Source organism: Bactrocera dorsalis, chromosome 2 (assembly GCF_023373825.1).
Source record: "Bactrocera dorsalis isolate Fly_Bdor chromosome 2, ASM2337382v1, whole genome shotgun sequence".
Taxonomy (NCBI): domain Eukaryota; kingdom Metazoa; phylum Arthropoda; class Insecta; order Diptera; family Tephritidae; genus Bactrocera; species Bactrocera dorsalis.
In genome coordinates, this window is record NC_064304.1 from 90,639,857 (window position 1) to 90,663,683 (window position 23,827).

Here is a 23,827-nt window from a genome sequence, read left to right on the forward strand (position 1 = left end):
TGCTTTCTTTTTCATTTCTTTTGTTGTCATTACACATTTTATTCTGTGCACTTTCTGTGGCTGTGCAGTGTGTGAACCATTTAAGCGTTTCACAACAACGCTCAATTGTTTTTGCATTCATAAATATCCAATGTTCCCGCCGGCAGCTTATTGCACAATAATATACAAGTATATACATACATATATAAGTATATACGAGGGCGGTCCGATAAGTACTTGATATCACCGCTTGATGGCGCCGGTAGCTCCCGTGTATAGAATCAATGGAATGTGGAAGCAAGCGTGTACGCTAATTTATGAAAATAGTATTAATATGTGTTCTAGAAGAGAAATCGGTCAGCAAAATATAGGAGCGCTTGAATGTTGAATAGATGACTCTTCTCCATTGATAGAAACCGTCAACATTTGGTTTAAATAATTGCATTGTCGGTTTTTGATAAACCTCGCCAAGGTGTACCGAAAACGGCTACAACGGAGGAAAACGCGACAAAAGTTCGCGATTTCATATTGAACAAAGCAGCTCAGACCAATAAGCAACTCAGAAGACCGGACGCGTCGAAATATTAGAGACGAAAGAGCCTCTCGGTTAATCTCAATCTGCAGAAAACATACTTTCAGACGGCTTAAATAAGTTGGAGCATTGCTGGGTCAAGTTGAGCATATGAAAAATAAATCACATGCTTTCCAAAACTTTGTGGGCTAAATACTTACATATGCGCCCTCGTAAGTATATTTGTATACCCTAAATTTAGCAAACCTCTACTTTGTATGCCTTACCCAGTTATTATTCTCGTACGAGTTTTTGTAAGCACTTGTTTGTTCCCCGTTTTAGTCACACTTTCCAGTCACTTCAATTCACAGTCGCCAAGCAATTGTTTGTGCGCATTCACTCACTTGCTTTTCTCCCTCAGCTTTACTTTTCTACTTGATTATTATTATTTTTTCCTTCAACTCTTGCTCTCGCATTGCCCGCTCACTGGAGCTTGTCTCAGTCATACTTATGTATCCCGGCTTAAATTCATCGAACTACTAAATAACCAAATGTCCATCGGGCAGTATGTGTGTGTGTGTGTGTGTGTGCGGAGTATCACGCTCGCTGCTGGACACCAAGTGCGCTTCAATGCCTTAGCAAGGCTTAGCTTAACGAGCCGTTGTACCTCCCTCAATATATCAGTATCAATGTACACACATCCTTGCAGCGTAAGCGATTTAGTGGTGCAAGCAAAACAAAGAAATCGTTCAAAAACACACGGTGCTAAAAAGATCTTCGTCTCCAAGTACTGCAACGAACCAACACTGCCGACCACTTCATTGTACATTGCCTTCAATTCGTTCTTCCTCTTCTTCTTGTTTTCATTTGTTTGTACTCGTATTTATAGTATATGTATGTGTGTGTACCGCCTTGAAAGGTACAAAACGGTTTAGTTGGCTGACTGGCAGGCCGTGTAACCGGTCGCTTGGATAACTAACTCTTATGTTCTTCTGCGTACATTCGCTTTAGTGCAACGCCACTTGGCGTGGGTATTAACCTTACGTTGAAGGGCTCGTTCCAATTTTGTTGCAAGTAAATCTGCTTGTTTATACCACATATTTATGTAGGTATTTGCGAGTTACCAAGAAGTCGGACAATACGTGTACGTGGCGACTTACAAAGATTCGCATACAAATTATTTCAAGACCTTTATTTCATCGTAGATCTTCGATGGAACTTATCTCTTATAAATAGATGTCTGGATGGTATTCGAAAAATATAAACTCGATGGACTATTAAAAACCCGGAAAAAAATGTCAGAAAAATTGCTCGATTTCAAAGGAATTATGCACGAGATCCTTTATGTCCAGGGAGGGACGACGATTGTATAAAAATAGGAATCTAATACAATGATTTTCACATGAAGTTCAATGTGTTGGATATCTATGGTTGAACTCTGATAGAAAGTCGCTTATTATATATCATACATATATTATTTTATGACGGTAAATAGGGTGAATTTTCCTGTATAACTACGCTCGGCCTTACATTGGGAATGGCCACTTTTCTTAGATATTTCACCGTCCGATTATCATTTGTTCCGTTTAATGGCACAGAAGCAGTCCCACTCACAAGACGACACGTAAAATTACTTCATTCTAGGATAGCATCACAAGATGAAAAGTTTTTTATCGAGCTTTCCAAGAAAGATTTGAAAAAGTTGTGTAGTCGTGTTCGGACTTTTTTCTGTATTCACGAAATTTATGACCGATGAAACCACTTTACTGTCTTTAACACATAATTAGCTGCAACCTTCCTTCGGCGAGCAAATTTTACAAACTTTTGTCAATCCCCCCATCGTGCATACATAAATTATAAAGCTATAGTACCTTAAGGCATAAATATACGCTATGAAGGGTAAAAGAACGTAACTAGTATGGATTAATTATCGCTGATTAGTAGACCACAACAACTGGCCGCTTTAAATATATGTATGTATTTATAAATAAATATACTTCATAATTAAACCCTTTTCAGTTTTGCGAAAATGATCGTTGTTAATCAGTTGCAAAGCACATTCTTTGAGCCAACCGAGGAGCGCTGATTGGTTGCCGGTCCTTAGGTGGAAATTAAACAGACCTTTGCAGTTTGTTTCGATTATAAGAAATTCGGGCGAATGTACGCACAAAATAGCGTTCGTGTCTTCGCAGATGTCTTTTACATCGAATCTATACGTTTTTTTGGATATCTGATATGAAAATCTCTTCGTAAAATTGTACATTCTTCTTCTTTACTGGGGTAGAAAACGCTTACGTCGAGTTAACCAGTTAACCCGCCAGTCGTTTCTTCTTTTCGCAACGTGGCGCCAATTGGAGATTCCAAGCGAAGCCAAGTCCTTCTTCACCAAGTCCCTCCAACGGAGTGGAGGTCTTCCTCTCCCTCTGTTTCCCCTCGCGGGTACTGCGTCGACTACTTTCAGAGCTGGAGTGTTTTCGTCCAATCGAACGATATGACCTAACTAGCCTAGCCGCTGCCTTTTAATTCGCTGAATTTTGACAATGTCATCGTATATCTCATACAACTCATTGTTCCAGCGAATGCGATATTCGCCGTAGCCAATACGCAAAGGACCATAAATCTTTCACATAACCTTTCTCTCGAAAACTCGTAACGTCGACTCAGCAGTTGTTGTCATCGTCTTAGTGCCTAGTCGCGAGTGCGACGACTATTTGTTTGATGACAGTAGATATTTCGTCTTGCCCTCGTTCACCACCAGACCACCATTTGCTTCGCTGCCTTATCCATTCTGGAGAACGCAGAACTAATGGCGCTCTTGTTAAGGCCAATGATATCAATACCTTCCAGAAAAATTAGAAAGATACAAATTACTTTAAAAATAATGTTAAAAAACATTAAACATTCATTTTAATTCTTCGTTTTTTATCATAGTGTAAACCATCTACTAACAATCTATTAAACCGAATTTCCACTAGTCGACACCTCTGGACTTATAATTAATAGTGCTCTTGATTTTAGAACGGAGTGTTGCCTTTTATTGTATTTTATATTTAATTAGTTTGTTATTTTAATTTTATTTATTTGTTTATGTTTTTAATATTAACTGTACTCAATTAATTTTATTACAGTTTATTGAAATGCTCTCCTCTGCGACAAAGTAAGCGGAAAATGTGAGCAAACTGAAGGTAAGCACCAACTAACCACACACGCACATACACACATTTGTTGTATAGTATATAAAGTAGTAACGGGTGATTTTTTGAGGTTAGGATTTTCTGCATAGCACTGCCATCTAACCGTGCAACTGTTTGTGAAATCAAAGATTGCGGTTGGTGGTTTTGGCTCTGCGGTTGTGTTTAAAATTTGTGTTTGACTTTATATGGCAGTCGTGTAGATTGCTAAGCGACACAGGCAGCTACTGAGCTCCATTGCGGCTTTATGGCTTAAAAGCAAGTCACTCAGCGGCATTCGTTCAAGAACTGCCCATGCATCCCGAAAAATGCACTGTTTGGTGTGGTTTGTACGCTGGTGGAATCATTGGACCGTATTTTTTCAAAGATGCTGTTGGACGCAACGTTACGGTGAATGGCGATCGCTATCGTTCGATGCTAACAAACTTTTTGTTGCCAAAAATGGAAGAACTGAACTTGGTTGACATGTGGTTTCAACAAGATGGCGCTACATGCCACACAGCTCGCGATTCTATGGCCATTTTGAGGGAAAACTTCGGACAACAATTCATCTCAAGAAATGGACCCGTAAGTTGGCCACCAAGATCATGCGATTTAACGCCTTTAGACTATTTTTTGTGGGGCTACGTCAAGTCTAAAGTCTACAGAAATAAGCCAGCAACTATTCCAGCTTTGGAAGACAACATTTCCGAAGAAATTCGGGCTATTCCGGCCGAAATGCTCGAAAAAGTTGCCCAAAATTGGACTTTCCGAATGGACCACCTAAGACGCAGCCGCGGTCAACATTTAAATGAAATTATCTTCAAAAAGTAAATGTCATGAACCAATCTAACGTTTCAAATAAAGAACCGATGAGATTTTGCAAATTTTATGCGTTTTTTTTTTAAAAAAGTTATCAAGCTCTTAAAAAATCACCCTATACATAACGCGCGTTTGTTGCAAGTTTATGTTGCTGCGAGCACTGCCATCTAACCGTGCAACTGTTTGTGAAATCAAAGATTGCGGTTGGTGGTTTTGGCTCTGCGGTTGTGTTTAAAATTTGTGTTTGACTTTATATGGCAGTCGTGTAGATTGCTAAGCGACACAGGCAGCTACTGAGCTCCATTGCGGCTTTATGGCTTAAAAGCTTGTAAAAGTCACTCAGCGGCATTGTCGTTTGCTCCGATGTAATCGCCATCGACGTCGTTGTATGTGTTGTTTGTTGTTGTTGTTACTCTTGTTATTCGACATCATGATGCACCGTGAACGCGCGCTTACTTGCACAGTTTTGAAGGTTTCAAGTTTATGGTGAGGATTTGTAGATTATAATCTCTACAACATATCACCCTATAGGGATTTTCATTGACTATCTGCCGTGAAGTATGTGTTGTCTTGTGTGTGCATACAATATATGGAAGCAACTATGTGGTCCAGTCGACTATGTGTGCGAGATAAATGATTCGGCTGTGACACTGCGCATCTTCAACAGATTTCAATGTTGCAAATTTAATTGTCGCACAATAAAGAGAAAAAAAAACAAATTTGATCGCTAAACATGTTTATGCAAAGGAACGAAGAGTTAAGAAAAAAAATTGTGGCACTCTCTGATAAAATAAAAAAGAAGCACCTCGCGAATCCAACGTTTCAGAGATTTACTTTCAATTGACACTTAAAGTAAATCCTAACTGTTGATTGCGTAAAGAAAAAACTGAAATATATAATATATTGCAGCGATTTCCACGTCTCTCATTTTTAGAAACATACTGACCTGACGTTCAAGAACGCTAGCAACATTTAGAAATATAAAAAATTAAAAAATTAAATTAAATCTAATCCAACGATTTTTTTTTTACCTTTTCTTTTACATTATATAAATTGCATTTACTTAAAGCGCCATTTTTAAAATCTGTATCGTTCATATTCTCCGCTTAATGTTTAAGATACAACCCTGTTGATCTCTTATTCTGTCCATATGTACTATATGTTTATTCATCGAGTGGTTCAAAAATTCTAAAAATGAGTCTAAAAGTGTTCTGAAATTAGACTAAAGTATGACAGCTTTAGTTATCTGATTTTTCACATGCTTCATTAGACTAAATTTTCTCCAACTATTCTTCTCTTCACAAGATCAAAAATCATAGATGAACTTATGAGTCCAATAAAATGGAGGGTATTGGACTACAATAGAAGTATACCTTTCTGAATTTAGCTAAAAGAAATGGAGACACATGTGTACTAGTTCTTTGGTGTATAAATATATTTAGTAAAAAGTTAAAAAATCAAGCTGTGTTCATCTGTTCCCGAGATGAGTTTGATACAAGCTTTATCTATACGCCACCAAAAATTGCTGATATCACCCCTAATAAAAGCAATTTGACGTTTTAAAAGCCATAATCGGTGGGCTTCTGGCATTTAAAATATATTTTATTAAAATCTTCATCGATAATGACTTTTTAATAATGCTTATTATAATTAGTATAATGACAATGCAGTTATTAAAGTGGGCTTTAAACGCCAGTATATCCAAAACCAAATATTAACTGAATAATGGTTTTTAATATTTTAAAAAATTTTTAATTACTTTCACTTCACTATATTTTTTGTTATTTGTTCAAAACAATTTCTACTCGCAATTTATAGAAATTCTAAATACTTTTTAAATAACGATTAGATGATACTAAGTTACGAATTTTAGAAATACAAATATTATTGTTCACTAAAGTAATTGATGTTTTTCAAGAAATTTTCTGAAACGCAACCTTAAAGTACGCTTAGAAATATGTATAACAATACCTTCTGAAATATGAAAAATTAGCAATTTTCGAATTTTGAGTATATATGTATATATTACTAGTTAGATATTCAAACAACTTGTACACAATTTTCATCGACTTATTTAATAGATAACTAAAAAAAAATAGTTTTATGTGTTCTCTTACGTTAACAAGTTCGAAAATGTAAAAGCTTTCCCTTGAAGTATTCGGCTATCTCGAAAACCGTGCGGTTCTACATTGCACCGCACCACAAAAAGTTGATGCGTGCTTGTTTTTTCGCCCGTAATTTCAATGCACTGTCATATAATCAGACTCGTCATGTCCAATTATTATATTTTTAATTGTGTTACCAATTGTTTGTTGTAGTGGTGTTACTGCGCTGCATGGCGGTATCAGCAGTCAACACTGCTGCTCGGTTGTCGTGTTTTGCCAGGTAATTACCTGCAGCTAATTGAATTCAACACACTTGTCTGTTGTAAATCACATATCAGATATGGATTTCTGTTTGCCAACAATGCAAATTCTCTTTCACGCAAACACAAGCGTACTGCACATGTGTGTATGTAAATGGGTATGCGTCGAAATCTATACGCGTGGAATCACGCTCGATTAAACGGTGCGCTGCAGCCCACAAAGAGTGTAGGACACTGCCGGGCTGTGATATCCTTAAAGCCTGATGCGAGCACAACCAACTGCCAAGCTGACAGCTTATAAATATTATTCAATGGCATTGTAGGCACGTACACCAAGCGACAGCTTGATAGAAACGCTTGTAAAAAAAACTTTTGGTTTCGGTTGATAATAATATAATTCACTCAAAATAGTTTAATTGCAGACATGTTTCTTTATCATTCTGTTTTTTTGTTTTGTGTGTTTTTTACATTATCTTCAACGCTTTATGAGTCGAACACAGCTATTCATTATAAATGTTGCTAAGGCGGAATGATATAATTTCTAAGTATCGTTACAGCCGATTATTGATATGTCATATTGCTGTCGTACAGGCAGGTGTTGCTGAAGACCGCAATTTGTCGATTGGGATTTTCAAAGCACAACCTGTCGGATTTTGGGAAAGGATTTGGGATCCATTGAAAATTGTTCTCACTTAAACAGAATAGTCTACAAATCCAGTTACTAATTTTATCTCGAAGTCAATGTTTCCTGCTTCACAACCTACCATATTTATGAACTAATTTTCTCAAGGATTCATATCTTTAACAAGCCTTTGCATATTTATATTTCGGTTAGGCATTTCTCTGCCTTTATTTCTACAGTTTCGTCAATGGAAAAAGTTGAGATTTCACGTCGAAATTCATTCCACCAACTTGTTATATAAGACTTCTTTGGACACAATTAACAATTAAAGACACTGAAAAGGATACAAATAAGCAGCCGAGACTCTTCAGATGTCCTAAAACTTAATATTTATATTTATTTTCGAACCAAATCTCAAAAATAAGTGGTATATTCGTAAAAATGTTAAACACAACACAATTCGGTACAGATAATGATCACTAACAAGCTCTTCAGATCCACCGAGAACGTGCAGTGCGCCGATATTTAATCTACGTCCAAATTCCAGCTACCATTAATCTACAATGTGTCTCTAATTATTGGTCCGTGTGTATATTTACACAATTTTTTGCTTTTACTTTCCATCCTTAACATATGACGCCGTGACGACAGTAGTGCTGCATCACAACTGTAGTGAGCAGCAGCATGTTGCCACTAAGGCAAACCACCAGTAATATTTGCACAGTCCACCATTTAACTGGCAGCAACCAACAATAAACGCTGCAATTTTCATGCGCCGCTGCACGACGTTCTGTTGCTGACAGCAAAGTGTTGCTGGCGTTGTCGTTGTTTGCTGCTGCCTCTACGGACACGAGTGAGCGCCACACGAGCACGCGAGCGCCAAACTGCACACACACACACACACAGGCAACGTAGCCAAGTTGGCACAATAAGCTGGCGAACAGCTCACCGCTGCCGTTAGTTACTCTCAGTTTCGATTTGTGTGCGAAACGCGTCGGTGGTGAATAAGAAAAGTGCGCGCGGTTGCTGGCCTAACTCGACCGCCCTTTAAAAGTTAAATGTTTTGAGAAACAATAAAAATTTCTACAAAAACTTTAAGTGTAGTGAAAAGGGGCGAAAGAAGCAGTAAACCGGTCACGAGTGCTAAGCCTTCACCTCAGCGGCGGCAAGGCTTCATTACAAAAGAATTACAACCGTTTGTGTGTAATTTATGAAAAATTAAATAAAATAAAAGTAAAACAACAAAAGATATTAGAGCAGTGCAAGCGCAACTGTTGAACATTGTTGTTTCTATTTTTTTTTCATGTGAAAAGTTAAAGTTCGGTTGCTAACTTCAAAAGCGAAACGAGAGCAGCGAAATGAATGTAAGAATTTTATGTTGAGTGTAAAAAACGAGCGAAAGATAAATTCTAAAAACAAAGTAAGCAAAGCAGCGCAGCAGCATTTGTAATTGAATTTGTGCGGTACTCTTTGGCATCAGCAGCAATTGCAGCCGCATTCCCTACAGTCGCTGCATAAAATATAGAAGGAAAAGACGCAATATTGCCTGCAACAGCAATGCAGTTGGACGCCTTACGAGCAACCGACAACCGACACATTTGATATGTATGTATGTATGTATATTGCACACTTAAACACACACACAAGCTTTCGATCGCACACACGTATACTTACAAAGTCACTATCTGCATTAAAGTGAAGTTTAAACAAACATTCAAGTAACGGCATCACAGTCCATCTTACGGACGTGCCAAACACCAAAAACAACAACAGCAACAGCAACAAAATTCAATTCGATTCAATTGAATTCTACTTTGTTTTTCTTACTTTCAACTCGTTCTCAGCGCTTAATTGTGTTGACTTTGTTGAAATTGTTGGTTTTTTTTTTGCTTGTGCTCTGCAGCGCAGCCCCCATCCTTGCCCTCATCCATTGCTCTTGCATATTGCCAGTGCCGTTGAACTTGCTGCGAACTGCGTTTCCTCGTAATATGTTTGCGTGTGTGTGCGTTTGCATGTGCATGTGTAACGAGCAAAGCTGCGTATATGGATAATTGCCCAGTTTTTCTTTCGTCCCTGTGGCTTTTTTGGCATGCACTTTTTTTTCTCTCTCTCATGTTTTGCAAAACATTTTAAAATTCCTGGTGTTATTAGGATCTTGGTGCAGAAACACAAATATTTTGTTGTTCAGCTCAGCTCGGTATGAGCACAAAGCGATTAGATTTGAAATGGGAAACTTAGAAGAGTGCAATTTTCTTCTGAATTTGTGTTGAACTGAACGGAATATTAATAAAAACTAAGTTAGCTTTATTTTTTCTTATGTTTATATAATTAACAAGTAAGGAAGGAATAAGTACGGGTGTAACCGAACATTTTATACTCTCGCATGATAAAGTGATAATCGAGATTTCATTATCCGTCATTTACCTATCATCATTGGTTTCTAATGTCAATATTTTACAGAGAAGGCATCAGATGGAATACAAAATAGCGTTATATTGGAAGAAGGCGTGGTTGTGAACCGATTTCACCCATATTTCGTACGTGTCATCAGGGTGTTAAGAAAATATTATATACCGAATTTCATTGAAATCGGTCGAGTAGTTCCTGAGATATGGTTTTTGGTCCATAAGTGGGCGACGCCACGCCCATTTTCAATTTTTAAAAAAAGTCTGAGTGCAACTTCCTTCTGCCATTTCTTCCGTAAAATTTTGTGTTTCTGACGTTTTTTGTTAGTCGGTTAACGCACTTTTAGTGATTTTTAACATAACCTTTGTATGGGAGGTGGGCGTGGTTATTATCCGATTTCTTCCATTTTTGAACTGTATATGGAAATGCCTGAAGGAAACGACTACATAGAGTTTGGTTGACATAGCTATAGTAGTTTCCGAGATATGTACAAAAAACTTAGTAGGGGGCGGGGCCACGCCCACTTTTCCAAAAAAATTACTTCCAAATATGCCCCTCCCTAATGCGAGTGTATCAAGTTTCATTATGATATCTCAATTTTTACTCAAGTTACAGCTTGCACGGACGGACGGACAGACAGACATCCGGATTTCAACTCTACTCATCACCCTGATCACTTTGGTATATATAACCCTATATCTGACTCTTTTAGTTTTAGGACTTACAAACAACCGTTATGTGAACAAAACTATAATACTCTCCTTAGCAACGTTGTTGCGAGAGTATAAAAATTGTAACTTTAGACCAAGGTCAAGTAAAGAGAATTGTAACACAAACTTAAAGACTTGTTTTAGTTCGTTAACTTTTGATGTCAATTAAGGCTTTTCTTGAGACGAAATCAAATCATTTGAATTAGACAGGAATAGATAAGAATCACTTTGTCTGAGATCTGGACTAAAAGGTGAATACAGAGGAACATCCCATCTAAACTCCCGGAGATTCTGACGAGTCACAATCGATGTGTATGACCTGGCGTAGTGCTAATTAAAACCGATTCCTCTCCTATTGGCCAAAGCTGGACGCTTTTGGCGATCGATTCCTTCAGACGGTCTAATTGTTGACAGTACAGGTCCGAATTACGAGCTTGGCTGTAGGAAAATAGCTCATACTAGCTGATTCACTGTCAATCACACCAAACTCACCCAACCTCGAACCCTGGACTGCCGAACAATCCTGGATTTGCCACCGCTGCAGCAGGAATGGCGCATGCCAAGCTACTTCTGGGAGGGTACAAGCTTGCAAGGTTTAAGGAAATGATTAACCTTCCCTAAAACAAATTCCGCGCTCTATACAAGGCACTGCGGGATTAGGAAGCACTTGTCCAACATGGGCATAGTCTCTTTTGCAAACTGCCTGTTCTGTGACATGGAACAAAAAACTGCGGAACACCTGATTCTGGATTTCCCAGCAATTTGCAGAAGCAGGCTTGATGCCCTAGGTTCCGTCTGCATGGACAGGGATCACATCGAATCAGTCGCGCCCAGCAGGCTCCTGGAATTGTTCAGGATGCTGGATCTTTGTGAACATATGTGATATGGGGGAGGGCACAATGGACCATGGCTCGCAGCGCAAACCCTCAATATTACTATGCTTCGACCAGAACCGTTTTCGCTTGACATTGTCCATTGATTCATTTTTAATCACCAGTAATTGATCCATCTCGTATCTTTCTAACGCCATATTACGTAACCCTATCGCACTTTTACGAAACACACTTACGCGAAATACATTATTAAAGTTAAAATATATCTAACTAAAGCAGTAACCAGTAATTTAATGTTCAAATTTAAAAATTAATTCTAGTCAAAATATTTCTGAACCTTTATGAACGTTGGAAAAAATTTCGCAATAAAAACATTCTAGCGGAATCACTCGATATTAAAATCGAAACTTCCATACCAAACATATACTATCTATTTCAGTCCATTTTACCTTTATTTATTATTCAAATTTCTACTGCGGCCTGAATGGCAGAGAATATTCCCACTACACTTTGCCGGCCAACAACTCATCAAAAATCAAAGCCATGTACTTCATAAAATAACTTTCAACAGCAAAGTGCCAACACACTTGACTGGCTGCGCAGTGATTTCTTGATACGCCAGATTGCTGCTCTCCCCTTTTCTTTGTCGAACATTATTGATTGGTTGACGCTGGTGTGGACGTCGCTGTGCTTCTTTCCATTGACTTTATTTAAATAAAGTTAATATTTGGTTTTGTGTTTCATTTTTCTTTTTGTGGCTTTTGTTGTATTTTATGTTTGCGTTCTCACGTTTAAGTACTTTTGTTATTATTTTTTGAAATTTCGCTGCGCCTGCAAAATGCCGTGGAATTTTGTGGAGGCACGTGTGGACGAGTTCATTTAAATGTGTGGGCCGCCTTAATCTGTGTGACAAGACTAAAGAGCTCATTGTCTGATATATATATATATATGTATGTATATATGGTTTTGAAATTCAGCGGAATTTTCGTTGTTTGTGTTTAAAAAGTGTACGTGAACACGTTCCTTCTTCAGCCAGTCGGCCAGGCTTACTTCCCACGCCACTGCATGGCGCCTCCGCTTTGTGCTATCGATTTGCTAATAATAAATTTGTACTTGCTTTTAGTTATTGTCGACGACAGCACTCTTTATTTTACGCTGATCAAACTTTCCTTTTTCATTTATTTGTTTTTTCATTTTTATTTCCACCGTCATGCTTTGTTATTTTAGGTTGTGTTCAGCCATTAAATATTCAATGTGATCGCGTTTTTCTGTCAATGGCGCTTGTTAAGCGCTCAAACAAAGCGTGAAAAGTATTAAAATGTTGAATGAAAGCAATTTTTTTTTTATCTAGCTACCGCCAAATTATTAAATTAAAAAGCTCATTTGTTAGGTTTTTGCTTTCCTAAATGAAATGAAAACAAAATAGAGCGTACAGTCGGGACAAAAAATATCTGCAATATACATATATTCAAAGCCTCGTGAACTAGATGCATTGTATAACATGTATCGACAAAAGCATATCAGATCTTTTTATGACGATATTCAGGGTCACTAAATGTACGACTGCACCCGTTGATCACCTTAGCATGTCTTTCGATGTTTAGGAAAAGTGAAGTTGAAAACATCATTATGGTTATCAACTATAGGCATGTGAAATGACTCAAGTTATAGTAGATCATATTGAAATTGTATAACTAGTTTTTATAATACAATACAGTTCACTAAAAAGTTCTTGTTTATTTTGTGTGGGCTTAACTGCCAAGCTTACCAGTTGTGAGGGAAACGAAATTTTATTGCGAATTCTTTTTGTTAGAGGTAAATTACGGTAATTTTTTAAGGTAATTTACGAAAATTAATGTTTTTATATTTTTTACCACCCAATCCACCAAAGTTTAGCGAGTTACAAACGAACATTCAACTTTGATATAACTTCCTTGGTAAGGTATTCAATTATGGTGGCAATGATACGCCATTGCATTTTTTTTATAAATTTTAAACAACACCATGGATAAGCCAGCCGGCGGAAGACCTGTGACGACGAATACCGATCAAATAATGGAAAACATCGAGTTACACCGGCATGTGGCATCTCGTGACATCGCCCAGAAAATGGGAGTTAGTCACCAAACCATTTTGAACCATCTACAGAAAGTTGGATACACAAAAAAGCTTTATATTTGAGTGCCGCATGATTTAACGCAAACAAACCTTCTGGACCGAATCAACGCCTGCGATATGCTGCTGAAACGAAACGAACTCGACCCACTTTTGCAGCGGATGGTGACTGGCGACAAGAAATGGATCACATACGACAATATCAAGCGAAAACGGTCGTGATCGAAGGCCGGTGAATCGTCCCAAACAGTGGTCAAGCCGGGAAGGTTTTGCTGTGAGTTTGGTGTGATTGGAAGGGAATTATCCACTTGAGCTGCTCAGGCGATTGACCAGAAATGTCCAGAATTGGCTAACAGGAAGGGTGTAATGTTCCACCGGGACAACGCCAGGCCACTTACTTCGTTGATGACTCGTCAGAAGGTAAGGGAGCTCGGATGGGAGGTTTTATTGCATCCTTCATATACTTGTAGCTCAGACAAGTGATTACTACTTGTTCCTGTCCATGGCGGACGCCCTTGTTGGTGTAAAGTTGAACTCGAAAGAGGCTTGTGAAAAGTGGCTGTCCGAGTTCTTCGCAAATAAGGAGGGGGACTTCTACGAGGGGGTATTCTGAAGTTGCCGTCTAGATGGAAACAGATTAACGAACGAAACGGCGCATATTTGAACTAAATCCGATCACTGTAACACTTTTTATAAAGCATTGAATAAAGAGCAAAAAGGCGGAAGGGAGATGAGTATTTGACAAGCTTATATATCGGTAGCCGAAATCGGATGAATATGATATAGTATGAAGCAGCTCTGTTCAGATCCAAAAAGTTGGTGGTATCCACCAATATAAAGAATATGGGTTTAACGAAAGCAATTATGACAAACAAAAGCTTCCATTACACATCTTTATTACCAAAAGCCCAAAACGAAACTTAATTCTAATAGTTAAAGGGCTATCTCCTGCTCTAATTATTATATATGTATTTAGTTTGAATATTCGGTTTTTGCAAATGCCAGGACGACTGTTTGTATATGTATATGTGCGTTAAGAATTTCAGTTTCCAGCAAATAGCCTGAAATATTAATGACGCGTCATATGTCACATATGACTGACACGCCTACAAAGGTATTGTCTTGTCTGTTGGTGGCAGCATAATATTAGAGATGTAATTAAATATTTGTTTATTGCTTCCAACACCACACCAATAAAACTATATATGTTTACACGTGCATATGTAGTTGAATATGTAACGGTGCACTTTCAAACCGTCACACATTGTTGCCGCACTCACTCTTGCAACACGATTTTGTAAAGGTATGAAATTCTATCCAGCAATGTAATGTCGTATTTGAATGACTTTTATATCGTCAACCTGGCAGTTAGCGAAATTCTCTATTCACCTACTTGTAGTTCCGGTCATTCAACCTTTCCTTTTGAATATTAATGTGGTCACTTACATATGTATGTATGTATGTGTATATAAATATTTGACTAAATATGTCAAATGCTATTAGCAACCGATAATAATGGAATATTTAATGAATAGTTCACGATTTTTTGCAAACAAGCGCTATTTTAATAATAACTGTAATTAAATATTAATTAAGTTATCAATTTGTCAGTATTCTCGGACTTTGATGTTTGGTTAGTTAATTAGTCAGAAGTGCAGCCATATAAATCAAATGATTGTTATTTGAACCTGAAAAGCATAGAAGCTCCATTGTGTAGAGTATGGGTATGGTACGTACTGAAAGTCACTGACGTCTCTCTTTCTATAAAACTACAAGCAATATTTTAATGACATTTCATTCAATACATTGACTTTAAAAGCGTCCGACACTCGTAAAATCATCTTAGATGAGAAGTCCTAAGCTAAAAGTTTCATCATTTGATGTACATCAATATGGAATAAAGGTGTAGCTTTGATAAACCGCAGCCAAAGTACTATATTTTACTGGGTTTAACCGGAAAGTATTAGGACTGAGTCGATTTAAAAAAATTTATTGAACCAATCGTTTCAACTCTTTAAAAACTTTCAAAATAGGCTCCTTCTGCGTCGATGCAGCGCTGCCAGCGCGATTTCCAAGCATTGAAGGCGTCACGGAAGGCATTCTCCGGAATAGCCTTGAGAACCGAGGTGCATGCTGCTTGGATCCACCCTGTCGTCTCAAAATACTTACTTTTCATCGGCCTTTTTAGGCAAGGAAACAAAAAAAAGTCTGGAGGTTCACAACTGGGCTGTAGGGGCTGCGGAAGCGTTGGGATGCCGGCCTTGGTTAGGTAGCTGTTCACAAGAAAGGCGGTGTGAGCCGAGGCGTTGTCGTGGTGCAACTTCCAATCGGCTGCGATGTCTTGTCGGACCCGATTGACCCTTCGTTTGAGTCTCTTGAGGACTTCCACGTAAAACTTGGCGTTGACGGTTTGTCCAGGAGGAACAAATTCATGGTGGACGATGTCAAAAAAGACAATGAGCAACGTTTTCACTTTGGATTTGCTCATTCTTTCCTTTTTTCTTCTTTATCAGCGACCTCTTCTTAGCCCTCTTGATTCTTGCTAAAGCAAAATCTGTGTAAGCCTGCTTGATCATATCAAACGTCTCTGTCACAGATTTACCGAATTTCACAAAAAACATTTAATCGCGTGCCACTGCTTTAACGAACGCTGAATTTTCGGCTTGCACCACTCACAGAAGCACGTCGCACCAAAATGTTTGTCCTGACACCTGGACAGCTCGGAGACAACGGATCAGCCGATTTTTCGTTAGCTAGGAATGCCCTCTACCGAATCCAGTCGGTGCGTGCACAGTTTAGGCGGATGAAAATCGGTCCTATTACTTTCCGGATAAACCCTGCAAAACCACCAACTTATACTTAAAGATTTTGAATATTACTAGAAGCTTTTTTAATGACAAAACTAAACTTCGGTCTAAAGCATATCGCGGAGCTAATGCTACAAGTATTAAATAGATGTTTTTTTAAGCTGGTTTGAAACCCAGGCAACTTTTTCATTATCGCAGCTTTAAAGCACACTGGAGAAAGAAAAGATATAAATTCGTTTTCACTTCCCCATATAATCATCCACCAAGCTAAATTGCTTTCATCTCAGGAGCACGAGCTCAGTTATGCATATCATTGGAGTTGTTTGAATGCTACAATATCTAAATTACTGCGATTTTATGAAGAAGCCGCAACATTAATGGAAATCCATTAAAAACAGCTCAACCAGAGGCTAGCACAATACACACTGCAAACCTCACACAGCCCAGCTCTACTCCTGACTTGCATAAATCATTTTCAAATTGCGCGTCTCCATCAACCCATTATTTTGGTTCATCCATCTGTTTTGCCGACTAAATGGGTAATTTTAGTGCCGATTCAGCAATTAAATTTGAGTCGAATCTGGCTACTGTTGCACGCCCGCCAGGATGCTGTGTATGTCCGTTAAAACAACAAATGCCATAACTAAACAGCTTAGCCAGCAATGCATCGACGGACGACCACCAGAGGTGCAATTGTGCGGCTATGCTGAAATGCGACGCCCGGCTTATTGTTATGGACTGCGAGAGAATTAGCAAACATTTAGTTGATGTATACAATCAGCCTGGTATATACTTATATACTTTATGTATGTATCGGTTTATATGGGCTTATGGCTGCCGCCGCTTAGCTGGGATGTGTCGAATGGGTGGCCGGCAGTCTTTTGGTTGTCGTTTCATGGTACGCTTGCGTAATTGGTAATATCACGCTAATTAATCCACATCGTAACGAAACGTTTTTTTTTCGGAAAGTGTGTAAATTTGTTTCTGAGGCAGAGATTATTGTGTGTACCTAGGTACATTTTGGGTTGGAAATTTGTACTTTGCATGGTAAGATGAAACAAGTAATTTGCGTGTTGCCGCGGAACTCTTTAAGAATAAACTTTAACTTCCATATTTAAGTCATTTAGGAAGTATTCTCGTTACGGAGTTAAAGTACGGCCTAATCACCCCCATTTTTTTATTAATGCCTCTACCGAAATATTCGATAAAAGTGAGAACAAGATATAGACCGATTTCAGCAGGTTTTGGAATAGACGTACATCATACCCCGATATTGTATTCATAAGTAATTTTTACAAAAATACCTACATAGTTTACTAAGCCTGCGGTTTTTACTATTCCCACATTGTTGTTTTTATAATTTTTCGGTATTTTTTATTTTTCAGACTTCTTAAATTATGTGAGAAAAATTGTAAAGCAGCATAACAGCCGTTTTTCCTTTTTAGCAATAGCGGCCTACTATTTCACTTGACTGCTAACCAACATGTCTCTCCATTTCGGTACAAACTGCCATTAACAGCATGTCCATAAATGCAGTGCGGGGAATGTTTGCGCGTTCGATTCGGTATTTGCACATAAATAAATTTTATTTTTGCAAAAAAAACGAAAAATTTTTCACTTATATACATATATATATGTATATTACTGTGATCAAATTGAAAAGTGAATTTTTTATTTATACTTCGCGTGTTTTTCGCATCGGTAAATTTTTTTCTGTAAGTTGGTAGTACTGTTAGTGACATCTATGCTAAATATCACGTCAAAACACTCATTAGTATTTGAGATACGCGTCGTTTTGTGAGGCTCTAAAAGTGAATGCTTCGATATTTACTATTTCTGAATATATTGGACAAAGAAGTGCGATTATGCACCATCTTCATACTGCATTGGTTATTCCTGATCATTTCTACACATTTTCAACTAATATCGTGCCGCAACTACCGCATTCGCCTGATTTACCTTCGTGTAACTTCTGGCTATTCAGCAAATTCACATGAACACTCCGTGGACATCGTTTTGACTCAATTGAGGATATAAAAGTTGAATCGTAGTAGGCTCTGATGGCCCCTATAGACCACGTCCAACACGCAGTAAAAAAAAAGAGTGTACACGAAGACCTTAAGTGTCGATTTGTCACCGCTCGTAGTAACTCTGACTCACGTCCACCGCATTTGACGCCGAGATCTTAAAATGAAAGCGTACAAAATACAGCTTTTGCAAGCACTGAAGCCACTCGACCTTCCCAAGCGACAACTGATCGCTTTACGGGCTCTTGAAGAGTTTCGAGAAGATCCGACGTTTTCGAAATATCACGTCTGTCATTCGCTAGTTAACAGTCGAGATGCTCGAACGAGTCATCGAAAATTGGACTTAACGGATAGGCAATCTGAAACGTAGCCGTGGCCAACGTTTGAAAGAGACAATCCTCAAAAAATAAATGCCAAAGAATGATCTTTCGAATGATAAAAAACATACTCCATTAAATTTGAAGTTTCTGTGTTTTTTGGGCGAATCCTTCCTTCGTTTTTGTTTGGTTGCCAACTAGTTTTTGATACATTTCGTTATTTTAAACTATTGGGGTACTCACAACCTGTCGTAAAGCATCGTAAAATCGTAAAATTATACATTTTTACACTTGTTTAAAAAAATTGTTGTTGGATTTCATACAAAAATGAGTTTACACATTTACAATTCTCAATGCTATGTTTTCGAATCGTTATAACTTATAACTTTATGACACTTGTGAAAACCCTATATGAAAATTTTTAAATTTCCCTCTAGCGATATTTCCAAAAAGAAAATTGTTCCAAAATTTCTAAAAAAAAAAAGTGTGTCGTCAACAGTCGGTGTCACTACTTACATAATGCCTTTGCCAACACTAATTACATTCGAAGTCAACACTTTGGCGCACTGAAAGCCGTTCGCTTAACACTCTTGGCTGCTTGTCAATGAACGTTTAAAAGCTCGTCAATTTTTTGTCGTCGCTACGATTTTGAAGACTTTCGTATTAGAAATATGTTTAGTGGAAGTGACAGTTAACTGCAATGTTGTTGCTGTTATTGTACATTCTTTCACTTCCTGTAAAGCGTTGTTTTGCATTTCACCAACCATGGCGTTTCAACGCTTTGTGCAGTTGAACGGTTAATTTGTTATTGTTTGCATAATACACAGTTAACTCAGTGTGCTAGTACGTGCTGTGACAGTCGCCTGTTCGGGCGTAGGTAATTTATTTATTTATGTTTTCCTTCGTTTTTTTTTGATTTTCTTCGAACAAACCATGCACAAAATGACGAAAATGCAGTTACAATTTGCATGAACTTGGCTCGTTGGCCAACTGGCCCTGGCAGCAGCCAACAACAAACACACACACACACAAAGTGCCACACTACAACAATCACATTCACATTGTTCTTGTTGTTGTTGTAGGTGGTAGTCACACCGTCGGTATAGTTAACATTGCCGGCTTAGCGTGACGAAATTACTACCAGTCGACCAAGCAATGCTTCGACAACAAGCCAACCCAGTTGCATGCCCCAAAAACCGTTGCAAGAACAACAATCATGCCATAATCATGGCAATAAAAAACACAAAAGGAATAGTAAAAATTACTTTATGTTGGCAGCTTTGAATTGTTTCTGTTGTTGTTAATTTGTATTTGTTATTCACCAACGGAAAATTCATAAACGTTTGCATAGTAAAAGCCATCGTCTATTTGTACCCTCGGTTCTCGGCGCCACTCCATTTTTTATTGCTCAATACATGCTTCGCCCGCCGTGGTTGGTCGGAATATGCCGTTTTATATTTTTATACCGTCGCAACATTTTGCATAGAGTAAAATAGCTTTGTTCACTGGACTATTGTTGGGAACCTCATAAAATAATTCAGATGGATAAAATGTTATACACAAATATATTATCAAAATTATCAGAATGACGGTAAGAAAGTTAACGAATTTCGTCACGCCTAAATGCATATACTCGTATGTATAATATAACCATACTTCGATCTGCTGATATATCTAACCGATTACGCTAACATCATTTTAAAAGAGTGTTCGTATAGTATGTCCATAGATAAGTCATTGGAATATGGAAAATAGACATGGCAAGATCCATTGTTATACCCTGAATAGAGTATATTATGTTTTCCGAATTTTGAAATAGCCAGAAAAAAGCGTTAAAGAGCCCACAAAATGTATACTCGTATATAAATGATCGGCATGATGAGCTGAGTCGTATTATCCATGCTCTTCTCTCTATCTGGTATATACGAAATAGTCCTTCAATTTTTGAGATACCGATCTGAAATTGTGTCTCTGTCCTCTAATCATCAATAAGCTGCCCATTTGCAAATCGTTCGATATCAAACTGCTATAGCATATAACTGACACACAAACTGAACAATCGAAATCAGATCGTTGTATGGAAAACTTTTCTATTTGCCGAGATATTTTCATGAAAATTGACATGGATCATTACCTAAGGCAATATTTAAATCTCAAAAGAAATCTTTCAGATCGAACCACTTTAGCATATAGCTGCAATTCACACTGAATATTATAAGGAACATTTTGTATCTGTGAAGGGTATTATAGCTTTGGTGCAACCGTAGTTAATGTTTTTTCTTGTTTGGGTGAAATTTAATTCCCCTCACAAATTGGTTGACTACTAGGAATAAATTGTGGTTAGAAAATGTTTTTATGAAACGCTTAACCGCTGTAGCATGCAGTTTTCTGAAAACTTGAGAGTCTCTCTTTTTTGCGAAGGACAAGAAGAACCACATCACACATATTGAGAATAGCTCTCTCGAAAATCCTACAAAAATGTAAGCCTTTGTATTTGTTTTTGTTTTGACCCCTTCTAATCTTTGCCCCTTCTTTCTTATTACCTTTAAATGCACCTGCAGCCATAGGAATCATAAAAATTGAAAATAATTTTCCTCAAGCGCATAATAAAATATTGCTGGGTGCGAGCGTGTAGTAGCAGCTATTGTAACCCAAAAATTTTAACTAAATTAAACGAGTTTTCAGTGCGAAAAAAACGAGAGAGAAATACAATTTCTACGTTTTCCCGCAACCATTATGAAAGCTACAATTTCGGAATTTGTTTTTTTTTTTTGTAATTTGTTTTATTAACGCTGGTTATGGCTTTTAAAGCTTACATATACATATAGAAGTATGTACATACATACTTTGAAATCGTAATTACAGTTGTTATTCCCTGTCACTGCATCCCACATGGTATTTATATGCCATATGTGTGTACGTGTATATTATACAGGCATATAGTTCAAAAATAGTGCAGTTAGTTCTAAATTGCTTATGGAAAATATTTTTTTTTTAGGATTTCTATGAAATTTGCAATTAGTTAGGCCAGGTGGGTGGCGGAAAAAGCGAGGATTAGTAACGAGTTTGTTAACTATTGGAAAAGTCACTCAGCACTTAGTTGATAGATGGTAAATTTAATGGGTTTCCGTTAATCCGTATTTCAATTTTTTATACAGATATTGGAATACTCTGAACAGTCGAAAATTAAAAGTTTTTTTATGATATATGTAGATCACTATTTAGTTTGCAAATTGAAACCTTTACATCTGTATCTAACTTAGAAATTTTAGAGCAGAAAATGAATCAACCAGCAACAAATTTATTCAATATTTCCTATAAAATATTCTTCCTTGTAGAACCTCATATCCAAATTTTTAATGCGATTTCGAAAATGAATCTGATAAAACTGGAATATATTATAGAACATGCAAGATTGAATGAGACCAGCGCAGGGAGTTTGAAAATTTGCACATTCTAGGCGGAGGAGTGGGTTTTAAATCATAAATACTGTCTGTTTGAACATCTGGTATAGTTTGTCCGTTCTCCAACGCTTAGCAAATAGAAAACAACTACGGTGTGATGTGCTCGTGCTATGTGGAACTTTTTTGTCTCGTAGTTTTAGGATATTTTCTTTGGAAAAGTTTGCAATTGCCACAAAGTTTGTTACACACAGAAGGAAACATCGGAGACCCTATTAAATACATATACTTATAAATGAGCAATGACGAGCTAAGTCGATTTAGACATGTTCATTTGCCTGTCCGCAGTTTTTGAGGAATTGAACTGAAATTTTGCACACGTCCTCTCCTTTGCAGAAAGCTAGTCACCGTCAATATCGAACCAATATAGCTTATAGCAACCCTACAAACTAAACAATGGGAATAAAATGCTTATATGGAACGGTTTTTCATTTGAAGAGGTTTATGTAGATAGACATTTTCGAAGTTTATTGTCTAAGGCAACGGTGCAACCTCCGAAGTAATTGTCTAGAACGAGTCTTAAAGCATATAAGTACATAGTTGCCATACAAACTGCCCGATCGGAATCAAGTTCTTGTAAGGAATATTTTGTATTTGTCAAAGGTATTATAGCTACGTTTGCTTAATGTTTTTTATTGCCTTTATTTATTTTTGGTAGAAATTTAAACAACTATTTTGAAACCTTGAGCTATCATAAATACCGCTATATCAGCAAAATGATGCCGATTTCCTGCCTGCTGTTGAGGACATGAACATAATGAAGCACATGATAGTTGTTTACCATAAAACACTATCAAAGCTCATATCACCACATAACCATTTAATGATCATAGATAAGTAAGTTTTGGTGTTCAGTTTGAATTTGACACTAAAACAAACAATACATAACAACTTAATTCGCAGTCGGCTTGAAAAGACTGAGAGGCAACGAACCACACCGTGGGAGAGGAAAAGGCTATAAAAGCACGCAACATTGACTGTAGAAAAAAGAAACCGGCATTAGGCTTGATAGAGCACTGATTGCACTGTTACACTGGCGGTCACAAATAATGGGAATCTTGAGAAATATCAAATTTTGAAAATTAAAAGACTAAAGTACCTTGCTGTATAAAAAAACCGGATGAGAATATTCGTAGTCACTGATTTTGCGCCACTATCAATTCAGAAATTTGTTGTTTTGGACAGAAATGGAGAACAAATTTGTTTCGGAAAAGCTGTTGCTCTATATTTTCAAATCAGAAAAAAATTCAGTTACGTTTTAGTAAAAATATATTATGGTTCAAATCGACTTAATCTTGATGGAGTAATATTTAATAAAATTTTTAGATTTTCAAGTTACAGCACGGCCTTGAAAGCATCGAGTTTAGAAATATAATAATTTTGGTCTCTCTAACATACGAAATATTGTGTATTAAAAATTGGTATAGACGCTGTCAAAACTTAATCTTTATTATGGAAAACTTAATTTTAAAACCGACCGAAAACTTAAGGGGGTATTCTACTCTAGAATTTTGAAAAATTCGATTTTTTTCATATATTTAAAGTTTAGACCCTTAAGAACATAACCTTCAAAGGATTTTTAAAAATTTAAACTATTTTAAGAGCTACAGTTACTTTAGTGGCGCAGTACCTAGCCCGGTAGGTAGGTAGATTCACTTTTTTAAACGCGTTTTTCTCGAAAC

General features: G+C 37.3%; 1 protein-coding gene across 5 annotated transcripts in view; it reads left to right on the forward strand.

The window, feature by feature from the left end:
* LOC105230294 (alpha-mannosidase 2) overlaps positions 1-23,827 on the forward strand; it is a 43,958-nt gene that overhangs the window by 7,266 nt on the left and 12,865 nt on the right. Inside the window, exon 3 of one of the 5 annotated variants that reach the window (XM_011210987.4) lies at positions 3,619-3,675. The exons of 1 other annotated variant lie outside the window; for it this stretch is intronic. The gene's annotated coding sequence lies outside the window, so the exon portion shown is untranslated. Of the gene's footprint in view, positions 1-3,618; positions 3,676-8,428; positions 9,079-23,827 lie in introns of those variants that run through there. 3 more of the 5 variants (XM_049449212.1, XM_011210989.4, XM_049449213.1) reach the window with 3 other exon arrangements.